The following is a 12,451-nucleotide window of genomic DNA, read 5'->3' on the forward strand; positions in this document are numbered from 1 at the left end:
CGGTGCACAGGGCTGGTGGCTCGACTGTGCTTATCCCGGTTCAAACATTCCTCTGGTGAGCCTGTGTTAATGAAACTTCTCCTTTCCAAAGATTCTTCTGGACCCTTCTTATAGAAATCCTGCATCTGAGCCAGCCAGCGGCCACATGCAGATCTGCAACTGTACATTTTTTAGGCATTACACTAGATTTTCTTACACAGTTCCCTATTAAAATGGTTTAAATTCCAAACCCAGCCTTGGGAAACAGAGCAGACACTATCTTGAGCTCCTTCTACAGCATCTGGCAATGGGGCGAGCGCGATGAAATGAACCAACAGAAATAGTTTTCAACTCTTCAGTCGGAGAAGCAAATTAATCCTGACTATGGGAACAAGGGAAGAAAGCCTTTTGTTATCATCGATCGTCAAATGTTCTTATGACAATTCTGACTTAACAGAATTAGGTTTGGGCCTCAGCCTACGGATATTTCCCTACCACATTCTGGACTAATCCACCTTTAGAGCTAACTCCTGTCAAAATGACAAAGGAGAATGGATTTCTTTTGTTGAGGTATCCTTATCAATGGAAACTTATATGCATTGATTGATGGGGTGTTAGAGGAAAGGACCATTAATTGATTTGTAATAAATAAAGCACAATCTCTGCTTATGACCAGCAATTGATAAAGGCAGCTTTTTCTTCATTGCTAGATTTCTGTACACTGAAATGTACAAAGCAGTCCAACTCAACTGTCATTCAACTTATTAATGTAACACAACTTTATTCCCACAATTCCCACGGACATGGCCCAAATGAAAGGTCACTCAGCATGGCCATCATAGGAAGTACAAAACTTAAAAGTCAAATGGAAAATGTCATTTAACCTTACAGTGTGGTGAAATGGAAAAAAAAACCTGTGGCTCTACAATCAGATGGTCTCAATTCAAATTCCAGCTTGGCATTTATTAAGCATTTGACTAGAGTTGCCTGAGTCTCGGTTTTCTCATTTCCCCAATTTGCAAACCCGTACACCTTGCTAGGTAATTGTAATAAATGAGTAACGTGTGTAAAACGTCAGAAACGTAGCATAAATTGCTACGTGGCCACTTTTATTAGTAGTATTGTTTAGAGCAAAACCTGGAAAGCAAATCGTTTTCTCACTTGTGCATGTCAACATTAAATTAAGAGTCAAGGAAAAATTCCACTGAATGGCCTTCTCTCAAAAAAAAAAAATCCAATTTTTTTCTCAAAAATAGTGTTATCATAATGTTCTTAACATAGTGGCTTTCGTGTTGATTTTGCTTTTAGGAAGTATAAGCAATGCTCAAATTTTAAAATGCATTGCTAATATACAGGAATACATTTCTAAGGTCTTCTAATTACATGGATTTGAAGTATTCGGAATTCACAATCGTAACGCACCTCATTCTCCTGAGCATGTAGACAACACTGGCCAAAGTGACATGGGGATCAGAAAGGGAATGGGTATGCGACCTGCTCTCAAGTTCATTACTACTCTTGAATTTCCCTTCTTCTAAATACTGAGGGAGGAACGGCATTGACGCCAGAAGACTCAAGATGATGAAAATCAAAGTTCCCACTGCCAGAAAAACAGGAAAGATAAAGAAAGAGATAGAGAGAAGTAATACATACCACCGGCACACTTACTGTTGATCCTGGACAAGATTCTTGGCAAATTGTTAAAAGAAGGGTTCGTGATTACTCAGAAAAGCAAGCAACATCCCATCACATGGGCGGGTTCAGTAGGGACAAGACAAACCTCATTTCCTTCTCTGACATGCCAGTGGCTGGCACATCAGGGAAATACACCGGACAAAATATACTTGGACTTGAGTAAGAGACTGGACAAGGGCTCTCATGACCACTTAATGGACAATATGCAAAAACAGGGGCCGGATACTAGGGCCCTTTGTTAAACTAATCAACAGTTGATCTGAAATGGCATCAACATTGAATCGATGCTGTGACCTTCTACAGAAGGAAGGTCCCCAGGATGGGGTTTTATGTCCTCGGTCCTTTTGCAGCAACATTTTTTATTTTTTTATGTTTAACTGAAGTATTGTTCACAAAGAATATTTACAGTAGTTTGAGGTGTACAACATAGTGATTCAACAGCTTTGTACACTGCGATGCTCAACACTATTATTGTCTTACGATATTCGGACTCCATCCCTTACACTGTACTTTTCATCCCTAGGACTTCTTCTAGAATTGGAATTTTGTACCTGTTAATCTCCTTCACCCATTTCCCTCATCCTCCTATTTCTCTCCCCTTCACAACCACCAGTGTTCTCTGTGTTTAGGCACCTGTTTCTCTTTGTTGTTGTTTTGTTAGCATCAACAAAGAAGTGAAACCCTATAGTATTTTCTCTTTTTCGGACTTAATTCACTTAGCATAATACCGTCGACGTCCATCCACATCACCAATGGCAAGATTCCAATCTTTTTAGGGGCTGAGTAATATTCCATTGTGTGTATATACATACCACATTTCCTTCTCATGTACCAATGACCACTTAGGTTGTGTCCCTGCCTTAGCTATTGTAATACCACAATTAACATAGGGATTTACCATTTTTAACCAATGACCTGGATGAAGCCAAAGAAAGAATACTTATCATAATTTAAGATTGCTAAATAAAAACTTCTTTATATCGTGCATTATTTCCCCCCCAAATACCTCTAAAGTTGCTATTACTCTTTACTTACACATTCATTGACTTAAAACATTTTATTTTCCATCTTACAATTGGGGAAACCGCGACATGTGGTAAATTACTCATTTCAAATAACAAAGCTCAAAAACAGCGGAGTCCAGATTTAACCTCATGTCTTTAACTTCACACTTTGACCAACACCGGAGACAGCCAACGACTACAGGTATAGAATCCAAAGAGATCTTGACAAGCCCAAGCCAAAGGAAGCAGCAGAGAAACGACATGAAATCCAGTCCCAGTGTACCCACATGAGTACCACTTTGTCACGTGGATATCCTGAAACATTCAACCTGATGGTTTTTTTTGAGATGGTAAATTAGCTAATCCAGCCAAGCTGTGTTATTATCTAGAGTAAAAATGATCCTAGTCACCCCTTCTCTCCGCTGGTCACAACCCACCTGGGCAACAGCATACGACATTTTGGGTAGATGATAAAACGGATGGAGGGTGACTGGAAAATAGTTATGGTGATGATAGAGAATAGGAAATCAGGCCATCTGGAGAATAACTGAAGCAATTATAGGTGTTAAAGCTGAGAGAGACCAACTATTGATGGGAAGAAAAGACCAACAGCGGTCTTCAAGATATGTGTCGTATGTTAGACTGCGTGTACCACAGGAGGGGATAAATCAAACAATTCAATCACATATCAGAATCTGATCAGAGTGAAGTGATACACACCACAGTGGGTGATCTAAAATAAGCAATTAAAGGAATTCAATCTTACATAATTGGAGGAGCTGTGTCTGTTCTCGAATCTGGAAGTGTCTGGAACTGCTGTATTTCAAGTAGGCAGGCAATCGACGAGAGCTGGCTACCAAGTAGGGGCCAACGAGGAAAAGCTGGAGCCCACGTCTCTCACCAAGTCCCACACGGATTCTGACGTGGTCCTACAGGAAAAGGTGGCAACGTCACCTCAGGGCTGCACACGTTGTCCTAGGACCCGGAGAAGCCAACGGGGGCGAGGACACAGGAGACAGAGGAGGGGAGACCCAAGTGTAGCTCCACACCAGCCCTGGAGGCCGGGGACAGGCGACAACACGCGTGCAATGCAGGGTCTGGCTTCCTACACTGAACTCCAGAGCGGGAAAACTGGCTGTTCCTTTACTTCACCTCCAAAACCTCGCACACACTTCTCTCGTGCTCAACATTAACCGAGAACCACAGACGGTAACGGTGCAGGAGAGGGACTCTAGGAATTACAGTTCCCATTGAGCTAACTGGGTGCAGTACAAAGTCACCAAAAAATAGCAACTTAGGTTTCTGACCAATACAGGCAAGTAAGGTAAGGGACCCAAAGACTCCAGACAGCTCCATCATCAGCTGTACTCATCTTGGTTCACAGAACATTTCGAAGAACCGTTACCAGTAGAAAAAGGGACTCATCCGTCAGATGTGATCTTTGAGATCCCTTCCCACCTCTGCGGTACCTTTATTCTACTAAAAGGCATACGTGGTCAAACAAGCCCATTTTGAGAGCAGTGCTCACAGTGTGGGCGTGTATGTACTCTACAGCATTTTACAAAAGAAATCAAGATAAATTCAGAACTCCAAGTTTCAGAGTTCAATCATGATTTATAAACGTAAGAAACTGTTCACAGTATTCGTAAAGAAATCTAATTTGGGGGGGAACCTGGGTTGCTTAAGTGCCAACTCTTCATGTCAGCTCAAGTCGTGATCTCACGGTTCAGGAGATAGAGCCCTGCTTCAGGCTCTGCGCCGACGGCATGGAGTCTGCTCGGGATTCTCTGTCTTTCCCTCTCAAAATAAAATAAACATTTAAAAATACATAATTTTTTTCATTCAAGGGCTATGTATTCTAGACTCCCCAAGAGCATAAGTGGTAGCACCTGTGAGAACTACATTAATGCTTAGAATATGGAAAAGCCAACGACATCTCTGATACAAGGAGGTAGAAATGGTGACCCCTTCCCGAGCTTTCAACTCAATGGGGCTGTGGCTAAAACCCTCTCCTTTCTCTTTACTCCCCCCAAAGAAACCCCATCAGGCAGATCTTTTCTCTTGATCCTGCCCTACACCTAAGAGTAGGTACAACAAAAGAGGAAGCATCATGGAGGCAACCTGCACAAAGAATGTGTAAATCCTGGGGTGCCTGGATGGCTCAATGAGTAGAGCATCCTACTCTTAATTTCCACTCAGGTCATGACCAAGGGTTGTGGGATTGAGCCCCGCACCATGTTATGTGATGAGCATGGAGCCTCCTTCAGATTCTCTCTCTCTCCCTCTGCCTCTCCCCCCTGCTCATTCTTTCAAAAAAACACAAAGCAAAAAACAAAAAAACAACAAAAAACCTATGCTTATATCATAATGCTTTCCACCACAAACTATCCCCTTCTCTGCTAAGAATCAAATTCTCTTACAAAAAGAAAAAGAAACAGAACGTGTACATCCTGCTAAGGAGCCTGCTCCTCATTCTCATTCTGATGAAGCGTCAATGAAGCTCGGGCTTCCAAGATCAAAGGCAAGAGACACTCAATCCAAGGCAACCAAATGGAGGGTTATGGCAGCCTCCCATCCTAACAAAAACCATGACAGATTCTCCAAATAAGGAAGGGAAGATCCATATTTGAACATATGTTCAACTGCCTATGCCAATGGCTTCTGAACTTGTAAAACTGCACGTGCCCTTTGGCATCTCAATAGCATATTCTTGGTTCAACTTTCATATCACGGTTTTCTCGTATCCAGCTAAGTCACAGCCACTGAAGTTTTTGCCTCGCAAGATCTTCAACTTCAGAACTTTTACCAACTACGTTACATGTCAGATGGCAACTGTCTTTTTTCATCTTCAAATGCATCCCACGTTCTATTTGTGATTCGTCCCAATAGTTTTCCTTGTCCCGGTTTCCGGCGATCAACCGCCACAGGCGAAACTCACTAGGTAACCAGCCCTGGGGGGGGGTGAGGGCTCACGAACACTACCAGAGTCTAGTAGTTGAGGGTCTGTGGTATTTTCCCACAAGATTTAGTCTAACAGCTTACACTGGAACAGTTCAAATACCTCCTGCTAGTGGCACTGCACCAGCCCATGCCATATGAACGGGAGCCACCCGCCAATGTGTTCCACACCAGCAAGAATCTGTAGATTAATGAAATTCTCTACAGGGCTTGCAGACATGCCCACAGCTTTATTTCTTTTAACATGATATTAATGCATTTCAGGCTCCGAGTTTATGGCCTGTGATTTTTTTGATGGGTGAGTTACGCCCACCAAGACAACCTAACATCCAGACAGCAACCCCAAGGGCAATGTGAGGGAGGATTTTCTGATTATGTCATCCAACAGGAAACCTCATGGAGACTCTAGGATTAATGCATTTTCCACTGGAGCTGAAAGCAGGCAGGATGTAGTCACTAGAAGGGAGAAAGGGAGGGGAAAATGTTGGTTGGGGTGGAGGTGGAGGTGGTGTCGCTAACGTGACATTTAAAGCAGAAACTCCTATTTACTCACGATTTAAGCCTCCAAACAAGTAACGATTTTACGACTTCAGTTGAATGGGTAAGAAGCAAGTTAAATAAGCACTGGATGCGAACGCACCCCCACCAAGAGTTTCTCTAAACCATGGCACCATTCTGGCTCCAGATGGCGTGGAAAATAATTTATAAATGACAAAAGTTCAATGGGTGTATGGCAGCTGTTCAGTTCCAGCACTCTGGCCACCCACTGCAGTAGAACTGAGAGCCTCCAATCAACTCTGGTCTCTCCGAGGGCCTTCAAACAGCATCGGAACATGTGTACAATATGTTCTCAGAAAGGAGCTGGCCAAATATGAAAGATGCGAAAGTCAAATTAAATAGAAATGGAAAATACAAATACATACCATTTTTTCTGGAATCCAGAACACCAAGCAGGGAATAGGAACAAAGGACTTTTGAGTTTTCAAAACCAAACTTGGCACGATCCTTTTTCATCCCCTCCTACCTAGGTACTCCCAAGCTTCCTCCACACAGAATGAGGCGTGTGTAGAGTTTTGATACAACAGTCAATATCGTGCTTGCCTCTCTCCATTCATTCCTATCACCCCTCACATTGAAAAAGCCTTCCAGCCCAACCTTGGGCCAAGTGTTACTTTGCATCCTAACGTTGTCTGCTTTCTATCTGTGTTCCAAGTCTCCTAGCAATGCCAACCAACAAATCTTGAAGGCCCACCATATTGTGAAGTATTTTCTGCCCTTTTCTTCAGGAAGGACTGCTGTTGCTCAGTTGGTATTCAAGTCTAGGTAAACCACTTACAAAAAAGATAGGTGAATGGACAGGATTGTATTAACTACATGCTTTGAGGACACCAAACTGATTTATAAAAACCAACGGCAACCTAAAACAGTTTGCCACTTTCTAAAGAGTGGATTTCAAGCATGGCAACCCCGATGGGTAAGGTACTAATTTAAGCGGGGAAAGTTTTTAGAATAGTAAACGTTGTGAAGCCATCTGCTGGACTCCACCTTTGCCACAGGCTCTTGTCGGATTCTAAAAGCTTGGCTTTTAGAGCATTAACCCGACCAGTTTTGAACTGGATAGATGTAAAGGATGATTCTAAAGGTCAATGTAGAATGTTAACGGTAGGCAACCTTCACAAGCTCCCCAACTCAGGAAATTAAGATTATATTACTGGAGGCACCAACCCAGCCAGCCACTGTTTCAGTTCTCTCTCTCTGTCTCTGTCTCTCTGTCTCTCTGTCTCTCTCTCTCTCTCTCGTCTCTGTCTCTGTCTCTCTCTCGGCAATTGATCTCTTACAGAAGGGGGGCTTCCTAGGGCCTCCGAGGTAAGTAACAATTCCTGTACCCTTACAAGATCATAGGGTCCGGGGGGGGGGACCAGAACAACATCCTAACCGAGCACCAAGTATCATATTAAGCTTACAGCAAACAATTTTAAGTGAAGACGCTTAAAGTCACAAAAGATTTTAACGAACCACCAGTGCGGGTTGAGAACAAAATTGTTCTCCACGTTCATAATCAATTTCCTTTAAGCCCTTGGAGGTAAGCTCCCCTAGGAGTTTTTGGTTTTGTTTTTTTTTTTTTATGGTCGCTGAGCTAATTTGCAGTTTGTAAATTATCGTTTATACATTCCTCTACCCAACAAGAAGAATTAGCCAAAATTCATCAAATATCATTTGCCTGGAGGGAGCAAGTTCAAGAGAAACATTAAACCAATCATCTTCTGTTTCTTTTTTTAAACATGTATCTTGTACACTTCCTGTTACCAGGGATGAAAAATCACTAAGACCGAGTTCTCTTGAAGTAGTAGAAGCATTTGGAGAGCTGAGCAGTGCAGAGAGCTGGCAAGTGTTAAAATTATTCTGAAGATCCTACCAGGATTAAATTTCATAGCAAAGAAATTTTATTCACTGTGCAAAATACCTCCAGTTAAACAAATTATTCAAAACTCAGGACTGAATACATTCACTAAAGCTGTCCAAGAACAAGGATCCGTTGTCTCTTTTCTTTGCCTCAAGGAACTTGGACAGACGGCCACCAGACAGTCTGCTGAACTCCCGGCGGCCCTCAAGGGTGAATTTCTGTAGGACAATCTGTAGACGACAGAATGAACGTGAAGCAGTTCTGTAATGTAAGACTCCCCGTGTTCGGACTTTATATCAAATTAGCTGGAGTCTATGGCCTCTCCTTACCAGTTCATGCGGCAAAGACACAACCGATCAAAACCAGCAGTGCAACGCACTTAATAAAATTATGGCTCCTCAGAACAACGGATGCTGAAACAAGTTACAGAGGTTACAGTGGCCAATGCTATCACATACACGAGAGCAAATAACTTAATACAGAGCTGTCTGTGTGGAATTAGAAATATCTCCTCAAACTTCTAAAGCATGCTCCTCCTACCACAACCTCTTCTGGCTAGAAGACGTGGCTACCTTTCATGGCAATAACCCAATTCATAATGTTTTAATCCAAATAAACAGATTATTAAAAGCAGATCATCACTACCCAACTTCAAGACTTAGCATCGAGCCACAGTAAGCAAGACAGTGTGGTATTGGCAAAAGAAGAGACAAACAGATCAATGGACCAGAACAAGAGAGCCCAGAAATAGACCCACATAAATACCATCAACTGAGTCCACTGGTCTTTGATGGAGGAGGGAAGGCAACACAATGCAGCAACCGTATCCTTTTCAACAAATGGTGCTGGGACAACTTGATAGCCACAGGCAAAATAAAATAAATCTAGACAGACCTTACATCCTTCACAAAAATTCACTCAAAATGGGTCACAGATCTAAATTTACAAAGCACAACTGTGTAACTCCTAGCAGATAGCATAGGGAAAAAACCTAGATTATCTCGGGCATGACCGTGACTTTTCCAACAACACCAGAGGTGCAATCCATGAAAGAAAGAATGGACCAACTGGACTCGACTAAAATGTAAAACTTCTTCGTGAAATAAAAGGTCGAGAATGAGAGGCCAAGCGACAGACCAGAAGAAAATATCTGCAAAAACACATCTTACAAAGGACCGTTATCCAAAATATACCAAGAACCCCTGAAACTCAATAAGATGACAACTCGATTAAGAAGGAGCCAAAGATTATAAAAGACCCCTTACCAAAGAAGATACACAAATGGAAAATAAGCATTTGGAAAGATCAACTACATAGGACATGAGGAAATGCAAATTAAAATGATGAGATGCTACACACATATTCAAGTGGCTGAAATCTGGAACACAAAATGCAGGCAAAGACGTACAGCAACAAGAACCCTCCATTCACTGCTGATGGGAAAGCGACCTAGTGCGGCCACTTTCAAAGTGGCATTTACTCGAAGGAGTTGAACCCTTCTATCCATATAAAAGCCTGCATAACTGCCAAAACGTGGAAGCGACCAACCTGTCCTTCAGTAGCTGAACACTATGGTACATTCGGCCAATGGACTATTATTCGGTGCTTTAAGATAAACAGAAAAAAAAGGAGTGATCGAGCCTTGAAAATACATAGAGGAATTTTAAAGGCTTGTTACTAGGTGAAAGAAGGCAAACCAAAAAGATAGGATATTGTGAAAAATAGACAAAACGACAGAGACAGAAGAGGAGTTTTTGTACGACTGGGGAGGGGTGAGTAAGTGGAAAGCAGAGGTGTCCCAGAGCACTGAAAATACTACACATAGCATAATGGCGGATACTTATCACTATAGCTTTGTCCAAATACGTAAGAGGTACAACACCGAGAGAGAGGTGTGTGATATAATCTATGCATATGGGTCATAATGAGGTGTCGACGTAGGTTCATCAATTGTAACAAATGTACCATTCTGGTGGGGATGTGGTCAATGGGGGAGCTTATGCACGCGTAGGGAGGGGGATTTACAGGAGACCTCTGTACCTTCCCCTCAATTTACCTGTGAATCTTAAACTGCTCTTAAAAATAGTCTTGATTTTTGATATCATACAACCAGTCTTTAAAAAATCATTAAAATGATCCAACATTAATCATTGCCAATGAAACTTTCTATGAGTCTATAAATGCTCTGCATCTGCACTTCCCAGCCTGGTACTCCCTAAGCATTATCTTCCTTCTCAGCATTTGAGATGTGCCGATTACAACTGAGAAATTGGATTTTTAGTTTCACGTAATGCTACCAAATTTTATTCTATTGGATAGTGACCGCCATATTGGACAGCATGGCTCTAGAAGTCCCAATCGGTAGGAAAAAATTCATCATTTGAGCCCTGATTCAATAGTCTAGAAGAATTTTGCAATTGTAACTACAATTTCAACGAAACAAATATCCAATGGGCTCCCAACATGTGAAGCAGGTATCTTAGAAACCAAAGTAGAAACTAAGAGGGGCCATCAATCTGGGAAAACAAAACAAAACCATCTTTTAAAATATTGTGTCAGGGCTCTGGGGTGGCTCAGTCAGTTAAGTATTCAACTCTTGATTTCGGCTCAGGTCATGATCTCATGGTTCAAGGGATTGAGCTCTGCACTGACAGTTCAGAGCCTGCTTTGGATTCTCTCTCTCCTTCTCTCACTGCCTCTCCCCCACTAGTGCACATACGCACTCTCTCTCCCCCTCAAAACAAATTTTAAAAAGTAACTTGTGTTATTTTTTAAAAAATTATAGTATTTTTTCATACACTGTTAACAGTTACAAAAAAGACAATAAAACTGGAACCAGGATACAGCATGTGTATTTTAGGAAAGAAAACTACAGCTAAAAAATATATTCATTCCATTCTATTGATATTATTTGCCCCTAGTTTTAAGAATGGGAAGATAGAAGTGGCCTTTGTCTAATACTTCACAATTTGCATTCTTGTACCTTGATAGACATAACAGCGTGTGGATTTTGTCAGGTGTAAACAGTGTTTTCACACTTCCTACAGAAGTGCGCCTTCGTTATTATTCAACATTTAATTAAGTCATAACACCGTAAAAGATCTGGTAGTGAGTTTCAGCACACGTGCTGTATACACAGCTAGCTAACGACAGACACAGCGTGCTGGATCCTGAGCCTGTAAATAATACATCGGGCAGAATATCTGGTATTGACAGAAATGAGCACAGGAAAATCAATCAGGGACCGGCGGTCAAATACGGACACAACTGGACGGCATCTCCTCCACTCTGTGTGACTGTGGGGCAGCCAAATCTCCTGAACTTCAGTTTTCTGACCTGAAAAGCAGGGACAGCGCTAACTTAAGTGAGTCCTGGATAGAATGCCCCGCACATAGAGAGCCAACAATAAATATATACTCCGTTAGTCATGGTAGGATAATAAGATTGTCTTTGGCTATTTCAAGTTACAGGAGTTCTGGGGCAGTTACCACCTCAGTTTTAACTCACTCTTGACCAGGTCTGGACACATAAAATTCCAACATTTAGGTTTGGGGGTTGGTTGGTTGGTTTTAACTTGTTTATCTTGTAGAACTAGTGGTCCTTTCGACGCATCCCATTCATTCCCCTAATGTTCAAGACACTTCAACAGAGAGTGAAGGAAATGACCTCTTCATCTAACAGTCTTTCCAATCCTTATAAACATGCTGTTTCTATTGCCTCAGATATTGCCAAACATCAGGTTAACTTCTGGAGGAGAGAGTAATGAGGCAAGAAATAGAACCCCCCCCCCCCAAAAAAAGTCATAGATTCTGAATGATTTTAAGCTGAAGAAACCTTAAAGACCATGGAGTCTAATCCTCTAAGTTTGTTTTTTGGAACCTAGACCCTGAGAGAGTAAACGGTCCCAAATTTCTGAGAAATTCTATTCCTGTGCTATTCTTGCCATAGAACTTTGCATCAAAAATTGGCATCATGCGGCACCTGGGTGGTTCCATCAGTTAAGCATCCAACTGGTGGTTTTGGCTCCGGTTATGCTCCCATGGTTCATGGGATTGAGCCCTAAGCCCTGCATCAGGCTCTGCACTGACAGCACAGAACCTGCTTCGGATTCTTTCCCTCTCCCTCCCTCCCTCTCACTTTGCTCCTCCCCCTCCCCCAAAATAAGTAAACTTAAAAAAAAAGTTGAGGGACACCTGGGTGGTTCAGTCTGTTAAGCATCCAACTTCCGCTCAGATCATGATTTCACAGTTCATGGGTTCGAGCCCCACATCTGGCTCTGTGCTGACAGCTCAGAGCCTGGAGCCTGTTTCCAATTCTGTGCTTTTCTCTCTGGCCCTCCTCCACTCACACTCTCTCTCAAAATACATAAACATTGAAAAAAAAAAGTTGATGTAAATATTTACTTAGAGCT

Source organism: Panthera pardus, unplaced genomic scaffold, assembly GCF_024362965.1.
Source record: "Panthera pardus isolate Hobbes unplaced genomic scaffold, ASM2436296v1 HiC_scaffold_17, whole genome shotgun sequence".
In the NCBI taxonomy this organism is placed as follows: domain Eukaryota; kingdom Metazoa; phylum Chordata; class Mammalia; order Carnivora; family Felidae; genus Panthera; species Panthera pardus.